At 37.2% G+C, this 13985-nt stretch overlaps 1 pseudogene; it reads right to left on the bottom strand.

Moving 5' to 3' along the window:
* Positions 1-6685: 6685 nt before the first annotated feature.
* LOC121484288 lies at positions 6686-7152 on the bottom strand (annotated as a pseudogene).
* Between the last annotated feature and the right edge of the window lie 6833 nt (positions 7153-13985).

Here is a 13985-nt window from a genome sequence, read left to right as displayed (position 1 = left end):
GCAGCCTGCTCTCTGTCTCAAATTTGCTTTTTTGGAGGGATGGTGATAGAGGGAGAGGTGACTTTTCCACCAAATGGAGTCTGCGTGAACAAGATCATTTTATTTAAGGCAAAGTAACCACAAAAGTAATTTGCAAAGTATTTCCTATTTCCTGTTTACATCACTTACTAGTGATGTGGAAATCATGTTTCTAAATATTAAAGAGATTGGTCAATCACTTGATGATCTTAAAATAGATTCCTAAGTGAAACTAGAACCTTTGCAGTGTCCACTGCAGGCAGGTGGAATACCAGTGTTTCCAGAAGGGTATAAAATTTGCAAAGTAGGTGATGAGATGTGTTCCGTGGGAGAAACCAATGTTCAGCTGAGGTGGAATTGAGAGATGATCCTCTCTGACATATATAACTCTCCTGGCAGCTATAGGACGTCAGAGAATATCAGGCCTGATAAAGAACAGCCACACAAGGACTCTGAGGTTAAGGAGAAAAGCTGTACTTAGATAAACAAATTAAGGAGCCATTTTGAGGTGCATAATGCAGTCCTGTAACTAGTGAGAGGTGATAATGACCTTGAGGCAAGGTGTTAGCCGCCCAAGGAAAACTCTCCTGGAACAGAAGCTGGGTAGGACATAGGAAGAATTAGAAGATCCTGGAAGACAAGATATCCAAATTTACCCAGAACTGATTCTCTTTTATTGCTCTGTGGGCAAAGATTCTCTCTCAGCTCGTTAGCAAGCTTTGCACACAGGTTGTATGTGTAAGTATAAATAGGAGATAAATATGTAGTAAAGGTAAGTATTCTGTGAAAAACTGTGCCTTAAATGTATGCGATTTAAAATCTATTGCTAAAATATTTCTCAGGCTAAGGTGATGATGATTTGTCATTCCAAATTCAAAACATTTTCAGGATAAGGTTACCTGTGGTATGGTATTGGTGTGGAGTGTGGGGGTGCCGATTCTTAATGTCTTCATGTATTAGGATGGACACAGGTGAACATTTCCAGAAAAACTTTAGCCTTGGTTCAAATCCCCTTTTGGTCTCTCTGTGCAGAAATGAAGATGTCATCTAGTCATTAAAAATATTTATTATGTAACTTTATTTTCTTAGAGACTATTAACTGTGCATTCTTCATTTCTTATTAAGTTATAGTGTTCCCTTATTCATAAATTTGATAGTTTCAGATTTGGGTCAAGGATTTATGAAGATGTATACATCTCTGATTCTCAGGCCTGATTCCTTCACGTGTATAAGAATCCTCTGGGATCCCAAGCACCCTGGCCCTGTACACATATATACCTACTACATATACATGTAAACACACATGCAGACATATGCTCAGAGATGTCCACATGAACACACATATAAACACGCATGCACACACACACACACACACACACACACAGGCACAAACATCCCAGGGACACAACCTGAAGGAATCTGGCTTCATTCCACAGGTGTGGGGGGTTGCTAAGCATCGATATTTAAAAGTACCTCCCTAGGGAATTCTAATTTGCAGCCAGGGTTGAAACCCACTGGTCTACAGCATGTAGTAATCTGCAGTTTTGCTGAGGCACAAAATTGAATCGCTTGTGCTTGGAGTAAGTGATTCAGTTGGTGAAGAGGGCTAGTCTGCCACTCAGCTTCTGCACCTCCGGACAGCCTGCTTTTACCCTATTTGGGCTGGCACACGCACTGACTTTTATAAAGCAAACAACAACATTTCTGGAAAAGTAAAAAATAAAAAAGCAAACAAACAAAAAGCACACCAAAATAGCACGTTGCTTCCTCTTTGTGGGAAATTGGCTGAACAAAACCAGTCACTCTTGTCTCAGATGTAACTGAAAAGATTGAGAAGACATCCTAACAGAGCCCCATAGTAGGAGATGTGTTAATGGCGCTCTAATGAGGCAATCTCATATTACCTGTATCCCCCTTATCTATAAGGTGCTCCTTTTAGAGTTCTACGTTAATGCAAAAAAAGACAAGGATTTATCTGACTAGCTAACTGTGAGATTTTATTGGCCTGGTGATGAGTAGGATGATACATCCTGGTAGAAACTAAAACTGGTTCAAGACTGGCTCAATAGTGAACATTCTAAACAAGGAGAGAATTATCTGGGATTCTATGCCATGAATTTGCATGCATATGTATGTGTATATGCATGCACACAAGCAAAAAACAAACAAACAAACAGGAAAACAAAGAAAATATCTCCTCCGTATTGCAATCACTCTTTCCAGGATGTGTGACAACTCACAACCAGGACCGCACTGATTTTTCCTTCATCCCAAATTAAAAACTGTTTTTCTCATAGACCTCTCCTTTATTATTATTAATCCTTTGCACCTTGAGACACTCACTGCACATGGACTCTACAGAGTCTGAACTATACCATCTACTTTAGTAACAATATTATACAATCTAGAGGAAGAGGAGAACAGTTTTATTGAGAGAGATTTTATTTTCTTGTTTTCTGTTCGTTTTTAATAAATTCAAATTTTATACTCCACCTAGTAAAGGACCCTTTCTAAATACCGAATCCACACTTTTTGATGGGTTCCCAGCCAGTTATGGCACTTCCTTTCTAATTAATAACCATTGATTAAATGACTTTTTACTGGAACTGCTCATGACCTTTGTACCATGGAAAACCTAGACAGGTATAAGATAAACTGACTCATTGCTCATGTTTCCTTGATTCATTTCTTACCTGTAGACACTACTTTATGCCATAAGGTTTGCACCCCTAAAAATGCCAAGTAAGGAGATACCTGAACCAAAATAAGCCTCTTCATAGATGTACCTGCCTTTTTCTATTTTGAAAAAATCCTTTTTAACGTGTTCATGAATTTAAGATTCAACTATTGTTCTCACAGTTTTCAATACGATGGACAAAAGATACTGCAGTAGAGGTTTTGCTTTAAAGAAACTTTCCTTGTTTAACTGGGCATCTAGCATCTAGCATCTGCATAACTTTCTTCCACATGCCCATCAAACATGAGTTCTTTTTTTCTTTTAAGATTTATTTATTTTAGAGAAGGAGAGAGAGCTCTCATGGCCAGGGGGAGTGGTAGGGTGAGTGAAGAGAGAGAATCTCCAGCAGACTCCCTGCTGACTGTAGAGCCAGATGTGGGGCTTAATCCGAGAACCCTGAGATCATGACCTGTGCTAAAATCAAGAGTTGGCCACTTAACTGACTGAGTCACCCAGGTGCCTCTTGAGTTCTTCACTTATAGGAATCAGGAACTATATAAACAACAGTTCTGCTCACTAATGTCCAGAGATAAGGCCCTGGAAACACTCCCACTTAAGGAATGACATCAAACTAGCACCCCTTGACATCCTCATCATTTCTTGGTCCAGAAAAGTGAGGAACAATCTCTGAGAAGTCTTGCACAGCATCCCTACTAACAACATAATTGCCTTCTGCCCATTGTTCTGCTTGCATTGAGCTTACATGTCATGTTTGAGCAGTTCTTGTCACTAAGACCAATGAAATTCTGACACTTCATATCCTATCCTCTACATATCATTGACTTTCCTGCTGCCTTATCTAAGTAAGACCCATTGTAAGACCTTAATTATAAAAATGGCCCATGGCATAAAACTTGGGTTGGAATTAGGAACCTCAAGTCTGATTGCATCGATTAGCACTTCCAAAAGTAAGGCTATACTTAGCATACCCACAAACACTTCATTGTGTCTGTATTATGTCTAGGTTTATTTCCCAATTGAATTTCTTTGGGTAAATAAATGGATTATGTCTTATCAGCATTTGTAGCTTCAAATAATGACTTGCATATGCTTTAGATATAAAATCCATTTATTTTAATAAATAAATCCACAAAACAAAATCATACATTATGAAATTCACAGTCCTTGTCTGCATTTTAAAACATTTCAGCCCCACCTCTACCCCCAGGAAACACTTTTGTTTTCCTGGATTGAGGTTAGTTGTGTCTCATTCGATGTCTCTGAAAAGTTTCTTAGAATTTTCTAATTTTAATTTCCTCCAAGCTAGAAAAGCAGGTAACTAAAGTTTACAGAATTTGTGTCAAGTTAAATGGGACACTCAGAGTCTGTGGAATTTATACCTCTAGAAATATATGCCTTTACCATATTGATCATAAAAACCGAGTGGGAAGAACAGTATTTTCACCCACCTGAAATAAAGTAAAACACCAGAAATTACATAGGAAGGTAAAGGTTGAATATATATAAACATCTGAATAGATTAATTCAGAATAAATTAAAAAAAAGTGAAAATTTCTGGTCTAAAATATTTCTTAAATATAATACTAAATGTATTTGATATTGTCCCTAGTCACTACTCCCTGATACAGGAATGAATGAAGGGGATAAAATATCCTGTAAGTGATATTTAGTTAAGTTATTTTAATAGCAGTTTCATTACATCTAGCCATTGAAGAAGGTGGAAAGTGAACCCCGGGGAACTGTAATGACTTGACAAAGGTCATTTTAGCAGTAAATGACATAGAAGAGAGTGGTTTCAAGAGACCTGACCTCTAAACCCTGCCTCCCCATTCTACTTTCCCCTGATACTGCTATAAATGAATATGCTATTTTGATGGCGACAAAGCAATAGAAGTGCTTTTTATTTTATTTGTAAAATGTTTTTCTTTACACAAATGGAGAGTATGGCAATACCTCAGAAACACAGGTATTTGTGAGATGTACCTGTTCTTACAGAGGTACGCATAGAAGCCTAAAAAACTCTTTTTTTCCGGGATTATATGCTTTTTTTTTTTTAAATTGAAGTACAGTTGTAAAACAATGTTATGTTAGTTTCAAGTGTGCAATCTAGTGATTAGACAAATCTGTATATTATGCTATGCTCACCACAAATGTAGCTACTGTCTATCACCATATAACCCAATTCATCCTTGTGAATTTTTTATTCCATAACTAGAAGTCTGTACCTCCCACGCATTTTGCCCATATCCCCCCCTTTTATACTCTGGCAACCTCTAGTTTTTTCTCTGTATTTATGGATCTGTTTCTGGGTTTTTTTTTTGTTCATTCATTTTATTTTTTAGATTCCACATAAAAAGCTGTACTCTTGACATGCCCTACTAAACCTAGTTTTTTGCTTCTTAACAGAGCTGTAAAGGTTCAGGTCAGGGTCCCATTAAAAAAAAAAAGAAGAAGAAGAGAGAGGGAGGGAGGAAGAAAAGAAGAAAAGAAAGAAAGAAAAAGAAAGAAAGAAGAAAGAAAGAAAGAAAGAAAGAAAGAAAGAAAGAAAGAAGAAAGAAAGAGAAAGAAAGAAAAGAAAGAAAGAAAGAAAGAAAGAAAGAAAGAAAGAAAGAAGAAAGGAAGGAAGGAAGGAAGGAAGGAAGGAAGGAAGAAAGAAAGAAAGAAAGAAAGAAAGAAAGAAAGAAAGAAAGAAAGAAAGAAAGTGTTGTGCCCAAGATTGTGAATCTGAGAAACCACCAAGGAGCCGACACCCATGCAAGCGCATGAGGGTTTATTAGCAAGCTCGAACTTGGGTCCAAGTGTACCTGACACAGCGGAGCAGGAACTTGGACCCCGAAGTGGGTTACAGCTGGGTTTTTTATGAGCTGGTTTAGGGGATTTTCAGAAGGGGTGGAGGAACTTCTCAAGTTCTGTTTACATTCTGATATGGGGCTTTCCAGGGCATTGAGCTCTGTTCTCATTCTAATATGGGACTTTCTGCCACTGGCTTGGGCTCTGTTGTCTTCCTGATATGATATGGGATTCCCTGCCGAGGACATTCTGCAGTTTTTCCTGTAAAGTTCAGCTCTTATTCACAGTGGCCTAAGATGGCTGTACTTGGGCTAATGCTAAACTTGAGGTGGAATGGCCTTAATTTTTCTCAGCCTCCACATAAGAAAGGAAGAAGAAAGAGAGAGAGAGAGAGAGAGAGAGAAAGAGAAAAAGAGAGAAAGAAAGAAAGAAAGAAAGAAAGAAAGAAAGAAAGAAAATTCTTATATTTTTTTCTTCAGTTAGGACCATAGCTAAATGAGTGTTATCATACAATTTGTGTTGTCAAAAACGTTTTTAGCTCTCAACTGTTCTGACCATTCATTGCTGAACAGTAAAAATCAAGATAAAAAGCATTTTCAACTTACCGTACTATATGGTGAATGTGTGAGGTCCTCAAAGCATATTCCATAAGGAGAATAAAAGGCCAGATCTTACCTAGATATACCAAAGATGACAGCCATGCAGTATGATCCGAGAGGGAAAAACACATAAAATCTGCCTATCTCTGTTTATCATTTTCATATTATACTTTCATTTCTTTGAAGTCTTCAAGCCTTAATTTAAGTATTTTCTTTTTCTGAAAGGTATCATACTTTAAACTTAAAAGTGTTGCTTGTGTAAATAGCTGTCACCTTAACCAGGAACTCATTGGCCAAATAAAAACCAGGATTTGGCATAAATTTAGGGAAAGATGCCAATCCAGTTCAGACTCAGCTCATAATCAGCTCGTGTGATAAAATGGCATGGGACTTGGGAGTAGGAAAAAACTTATACACCTCAGTGAAAGAGGACTAGCAAGTGGACGTATTGGTATGCAGGTCAGTAAAGGGAGGTAAAGAGTTTAAAGAGTTCCTGCCAAGAGATTAGTGAGATTTCTTTTTCTTTTTCTTTTTATGGTGAAAAAATTTATATTTAGATTTATAGCCGGCTGGACACAGTTTAGATGATCCCAGTTTTGTTGGCAACATCCAAAGCATCATAGTCAGGAGCCAGTGGAACATACGCTTTCTTCTCTCCATCAGGCCTGATCAAGGTGTTGACCTTGGCCACATCAATGTCATAGAGCTTCTTCACAGCCTGTTTGATCTGGTGCTCATCCGCCTTGACATCCACAATGAACACAAGTGTGTTGTCTTCTATTTTCTTCAGGGCTGACTCAGTAGTCAGGGGGAACTTGATGATGGCATAGTGATCAAGCTTGTTTCTCCGGGGGGCGCTCTTTCGAGGATATTTGGGCTGCCTTGAGAGACATAGGGTCTTGGGTCATCGGAATGTAGGTGACGGACGGATCTTCCTTTTTTGTGATTGTGCACGCCTTTCAGCACTGCTTTCTTAGCTTTCAAAGCCTTTCCTTTGGCTTCAGCTTTGGGAGGGGCAGGGGCTTCCTTCTTTGCCTTTGGAGCCATCTTCATGAAAGGAGATTAGTGAGATTTCAACCAGCCCAGTTGCTCTCTCTGAGGTGCTCCAGTTGTGGAGATGCTATTTATTAGGACCTTCACCCGAATGGCTACTTTCACTCATTTAAAGACATTTCTCCATACTGTGTTATAGTTAAAAGTCAAACACAACAGAATAATTTTGAAAACCCACTAGGCAGCATCTTCTTCAGAAAATCACTGTTCAAAGACAGTCATAAATTAAGGAAGGCCATCAAATCACCTTTTAACTTTTTCTTGGCTATTGGAACTCAATCTATTTGATTTTCTCACATATCCCCATAATAATATCGTTTCTGTTTTTAGAAATGCATTTAATTTTCTCATCCTTTAAGTAACTACAATTGCAAAAATTCTAAATGTGAAGTAATAAATGCGGGGGTGGGGGAAATACCAGGTTTATTATGTTGCATATCAGTTTCTTTATGATATCCTGAATTCCTCTTGATATTTCCTATAATGGCAGTATATTAACATATTCAGCTTTAAGGCAGTGAGAATCATAAGACCAAATACAAAATAGAAACCTATCTCATCTGGTCATTTAAAATATGCTTCTTGATTAATTAGCTTGACAAATAATATCCATCAATACATCAACCAAAAAACTTGATTACCATACTGTCCAAAAGTGTAGAAGCATGGAAAAATAATAGTCTCAAGAATCTGAGAGTACACTGGGCATGACGCAGTGGCCATGTTTGCTGTTCTTTTTGCCCTCTACCTTTGGGCTCCTGGTGGGATTGCTTTTCATGACCTCTTGTTAGTTGAATAATGTGCCCAGTTCTTTCCAACAGGTTGTCAGTGGAAATAAGATATTTGAGTGTGAATTCTAGATCCTCCAGACCTTTTATTTCCCCTTTAGATAGGGCTCCAGAGTGAGGAAAAAGCAGAGAAGAGTATCCTGTTCTCACTCTATGGGTATGTGAGCAAGAAATAACATTATTTTTTTTTTCAAAACACTGAGATTTTTATTATTGCAATGTAACCTAGCATCTACTGACTAGACTAATAAATATAATCAACATCTAAGCAACTATAAACAGGAAAATGATAATTGTATTTGTAACAAATTTATTACATATACATATACCTTGATAAATATGTTTCCTAGGTTGATCAAAAGTTAGGCTGAAACTTTGCCTATCCCAATTTCTGGACCAGGTATTTGGTGCGCATCATTTATCAAAAACAATTAAACATATCAACTGTATTAATTTCCTGGAGCTGCCATAATTAATTATCACAAAGTGAATGGCTCTAGACAACAGAAATCTATTCCCTCACAGATCTGGAGTCTAGAAATATAAAATTAAGGAATCAGCAGGGCCATGCTTCCTTTGAAGCCTACAGGGAAGAATCCCTTGGTGCCTTTCCCTAACTTCTTTTGTCTCTTGACAGTCCTTGATGTGTAGCTATATCACTCCAATCTCTGCCTGCATCTTCATGTAGTTTTTGTGTGTGTGTGCCTTATATGGTCTTTTTATAATGACACAAGTGGTTGGATTTAGGGTCAATCACATTCTGAAGTTCCAGGCAGACACTTCTGGTGGTGGATGGAGAACATTGTCAAACTCAATATGCCTGACTGCCCTGAATATAGTTTGAGTTTCAAATATTATCTATATAATTAATTATCAGGTCAACGTCATAAATGAAAAACAATTATGCCATTGAATTTAACATGTATTCCTTTTTTTTTTTAATGCCGATACTCTACATAGCTTAGAAAAGAAAATTGAGGAAAAAGACCAGTTGTTACTTGTCCTTGTCTTCTCCATAATTAATAGGTATGAAATAAATATTTACCAAGTGAACAAACTGATTGGATACATAAGATTATTCTTGATCAAATGACAACTAGATTTCAGAGGCTGAATCCATGGGGTTACTGGTTTTCTAATTCTGCTGCCATCTGGATAATTAGAAGGTCTGTAATAAGCCCGTTTATTTCTGCCTTATTTTTTTTTTTTTATTTTGCCCTCTATGTTGTAGTTTTTTTTTTCTTTATGTGTTGAATAGGTCTGTAGTTCAGATGAATCTATAGTGATGTATTTGAAAATTGTCAATATCTACTGTATCAGCATAATTATTAAATATGAATTAAGTATCTACTCTTTGACGATGATGACAAATAGAAAGCTGAGCAATTTGAATCTAGCTTCGAAAAATGAATGACCAGATTGCTTTAGGACATTCAGGAGCACACTAGACACAGTTTTGAGGGTGATGTACAGAATACAACCCTCTTAGAGTACCATAGGCCTGAAATTAATTTCAAGGATTAGGTTTACCAAAACAAGCTTCATTAAAGATAATTTGAATTAGGGCCTGGGTTAAGGCATTATGTTGTCGAGAAAAGTAAGTCTTTAAGGAATTAATGCTTTAGCTCATTTAGTTTATCTGACTAAATCTCTTAGACCTTGAAGTAATGAGACTCAATGGTGAATGAATTTTCGTGAGAAGAAAGTTGGAAACTTAATGCATTTTTTGGTTATCAGAACTCTGCAATTTAGAACTCTTAGTTTCCAGTAGATGAGAGTGTAGAGACAAAAGGAGCTTAGTCAGGGTACCTGAAAGGATGAGCTGTATGCCCTGGAATAAAATTTCATTTTTATGGCAGTTTTGCTAAGGGCTGTCCTTAAAAGCTTCGTAAGTCTTGGTTTCCTTGGATCTTATTTATTGCCTAGAATAGGGCCATGTTGCACTCTCATTTAGCATGGCACATCAGAGTATATGATGAATTTTTTTTTCTGCCTTAAATCCCTGCAGAGCACAATGATAGAGACATAATGCATCTGCATACACATGCAAGGTAGTTTGAATTTAATGCATTTCATATCATTAAAGTTAACATTTCATGTATTATATTTCCTTTTAGAATACACTTGCATACATCCATATCCATATAGATATATGCACGCACACACACAAAATCCCATTATGTAGATCAATTTACATGATCACAATGTTCATATCCATAAAGCAGTGAACTTCCCAAATCAGATGCATGCATAAAAGCATTGATGCATAAAATTTCCATCTTGCAAGTACAGAGAAAGTTCTAGTAGGCATTTAGTGCCATGACAGGTCACTTAGGTTACAACTAGCTATATAGGACATGCTAATAAGATTTAACCTTCTTTGTCTGTTACTGAAGAAGGGGGGAGAGGGAAGGGGTGAGACCTTCTTATCTTTGAAGATATCAAAGAAAATTAAAAACAACCACTTTCCCTCTGATCCCTGTGGCTGAATGTTTTTGAGCTGCATAAATGAGGTACACACAAAAAGAATATATATTTAAGGGAACAATATGAAATCTTAATCCATTTGCTGCTGATCATGGCATAAGTGACGTTGATAAAACAGAATTTGATGGAGTGTGTGTATAGAATTACTTCCATCTCCATACTTGATGTGACTTTTCATCTAAAGTAAACTCCATTGAGATTAATATTTAAAATGGAAAGCTAAAAACCCAAAGTGCCATGTGACAACACTTAAGTAAAAATTTATTAGACTTGTCATTTCTGTTAATTATTGTCATTTCAGCTAATTACTAGCCATTCCAGTTAGTTATTAGACATGTCGTTTCCCCTTCCAAGCTGCCATCTAGCACCATCTCTGATTCTGGTTTCACTGCACACTCTCAGGCAACGGGTCAGGGGCCAGCCTGGTGGATCTGAACTCCAGAAGAACAATTCAGAATTGTTGCCAAAAGGTAGAATGATTAGTGAAGAAATCCTTAACAATTCTTATCCTTCTGGCTTGCTAGGGTGAGAGCAAGGGAGGTGGCATCATTGTGTTATAAATAAAACAACAAAAGCAAAAGGGGTTGTCTATGAGCTAGAATAATCCATGAAGAGTTTATCGATAGCTTAACTAAACTCCAGAAATCTCTTGAACTCAGCAACATTCACTTCCCTGGGGTCTTACAATCTATATTGGACAATAGACTGAGAGGTGTCGGCTGAAGAGTAGCTTAGGGAGAGCAGCCTGACACTGATTTTCAATAAAAAAATCCTTCCTGTCTGAAATGCTATCAGTGGATGTTAGAGAACTGTGTGTACATGTGTTTATGAAAGTGTTTATTTTTCCCCCAGGTTTTCATAAAGTGTAATCTGGTGATAGTAACAGATTAAACTAGGAATTGCATCAGTGAAATGAAACTCAGGGATCACAAGAAAAAAACCATGGAAATGCATGGTCTATTAAATGTATTTAAAAGAAATGTCAATGGACTTTAGCAACCCTAAACAAGCAGTAGGGACACTTGATTTCAGTATCTTTAGAGTTTGATTGGAAATCATGGCATGGTCCTTGTGAATAAGGCAGGTTGTGCTAATTATAAAGAATGTTCGTGGCCACTGTATTGGATAGCTGGATAAATGCCCTCTCATTACATTTTGGTTTTATATGTAATAAAATAAAATGGAAAACTGAAAGATTATTTTGGAATCTATTCAGTAGGAGTAGCCAAATTCATCAAATAAATTATTTTGCTGTGGAGGTTTTTCTCCAAAATAACCCAAATAACTACAGTTTGCCACTGTAGGCTCAGAAATTCACCCTCTCCACAAAGGCTACATTTGAGTTCCTAACTCATTCATTTTCTAATAGACTCATCATCTATGTTAAATTTATATCATGGGTTTCCCCCTCTATACATTGGGCTAAAGTAGCCATCCCTTATCCCTTTGAAATGTTCATTCAGTGTTAGTGAGGTGTTAGCATTTTGGTCAGGACTACCATTACTAGTCTGAATTCAAGGGCATCTTCCATACTTTGTGCAAGAGTGAAGGAAGGGCAAGGAGTGCCTAAGATTTGCTAGGAAAACTTGGGTGTTCTAAATACATACATGATATTCTCGGGCTGTATTAGATGCTTCACAGGGGGGCAGTGACACTAGAACAAAAAGGAGAATCCAGCCATTCATTGGACTAAAACCAGATGTTTCAGACAGTATCTTGTCCCACTAAAAAACTTGTTCCCACAATGGCTGGCAGTTGAAATGCCTTGTGGAAGACTGAGATAGCAAATAGCCCGTTGGTCATTAAACAGTTAAAGTTGGTCTACCTTTTATATCCCTACAACTGTCAGAACTCAAGTATTGAGATTTGGACACACACCATCAGCTTGTGCATTCTGCAAGATTAGGAAACCAAGAGCTGTCCCATCAGAACAAGATTTTAGGGACAGGAACAAATTAATCAAATGCTGACGAAATTTACAAAAGGTACAAGAGGTTTTGAAGGCAGGAGAAGAATGTAATTGCTACAAGGCAAGGATACACAAATAACTTTAGGGAGCAAAGGATTACATTAAGTAGAGGTAGATTTTTTTTTTCCCCTTGGGAAAGAAACCAGAATAATGAGAATAATACTTTCAGGGTATATATTAAAGAAGGTAGGATCTACTAAATTAATGATGAAATCAAAAGTTTGTACTTGGATCAAAGACTAGTAAGGCCATTATTATGCATGAAATTCCTGCTCTGTTCAGTGTAGACAGAATAAAAGGTACAGAAGGGTGGGGAATGTTACAGGAATTCTATCCTAAACATAATTGTTAGGTACTATTTAGGTTGACTTTCTAATCTATCTCGGGGAACTGGAATAAACATCTTGGCAAAAACATGAGAAATTTCTCTATATATGAAAACAGCCACTAGGCACAATTGAGTTGTTTGTAACCTGTGCAAAAATTCCCCCTCAAGCTTGAGAACTTTGTTTCTATCTTCCTACCCAAACCCGGCAATTGGCTACAGGTATTTGCCTGGAGCAACTTTGGGACAAATTGGAAAGGGAATAGAAAAATAACTTGCTGCACGTGAGTGTGCGTGCGTGCTTCACCACAATCAATCACATTTTCTCTGACATTGCTTCATTTGTGGATTATTGCAAAAACACAGGAAGAATGTGAAAAGATAATGTTGTAAAGCCATCGGAATGAAATTGGTGGGAGGAACCCATTTCTCACTGTGTTCCCCAGCACCTCTGCACTCAGAATCCCAGCATTGTTTAAACCTCCATTCTATATAAGAAAGCTAATCAAATGACACTCAGGAAAATTGACTTGGGTTTTCAATCTAGTTTCAGATCTCTAGTGTACTTATTTCAAATGGCATTTGTTATTCTCTGCATATCCTTAGGAACATGCCCTGTCAAGAAATGCCATACAACTTCAAACCATGTTTTTTCCCACCTCTATAACTTTTTATGTATTCCCTTTTTACATTTTATTACAGCATAACATCTAAAAATGAAATAAAGATTATAGGCAATGCTTCAGGACCTAGAGTTCTATGCCTTGCCCTGAATATAAAACCGTGTTGATAGGAACCGCTGTTATACCTCTGTAAATTGCTCAAATCTCCCCACTGACCATCACTGTAATTATTTCTGCTTGGAAATGAAAGGTTTGATCGGCAGAGGGGTCTTTTTTTATATCTATCTTTTCTTCCATTCATCCGAACTACACATTTCCCCTTGGTGGTGAATTACGGAGATTAAATCTGTATTTATTTATAATACTTATCTCTGGGAGGGGGCAATCAAACAGAAATGAAGAGAAAAACAAGCAATCAATTTTTGTAACTTTTTAAAAGGTAGCAGTACGAGAATTTGCTCTTCATTTTCATGACTTTAATGAAATCAGAGTAGTTGGTATCATTGTTCTCTCTGAAATTGTGTACTTTGTACAATATGGGGAAAGAGAGAGAGGAAAGAAAGGAGAGAGGGAAGGAGGGAGGGAGAGGGAGAGAGAGGCGTGGAGATTTCAAAGCAGAAATGGAATTTTCTAGA

Source organism: Vulpes lagopus, chromosome 1 (assembly GCF_018345385.1).
Source record: "Vulpes lagopus strain Blue_001 chromosome 1, ASM1834538v1, whole genome shotgun sequence".
Taxonomy (NCBI): Eukaryota; Metazoa; Chordata; class Mammalia; order Carnivora; family Canidae; genus Vulpes; species Vulpes lagopus.
This window is presented reverse-complemented; position numbering and strand designations above follow the sequence as displayed.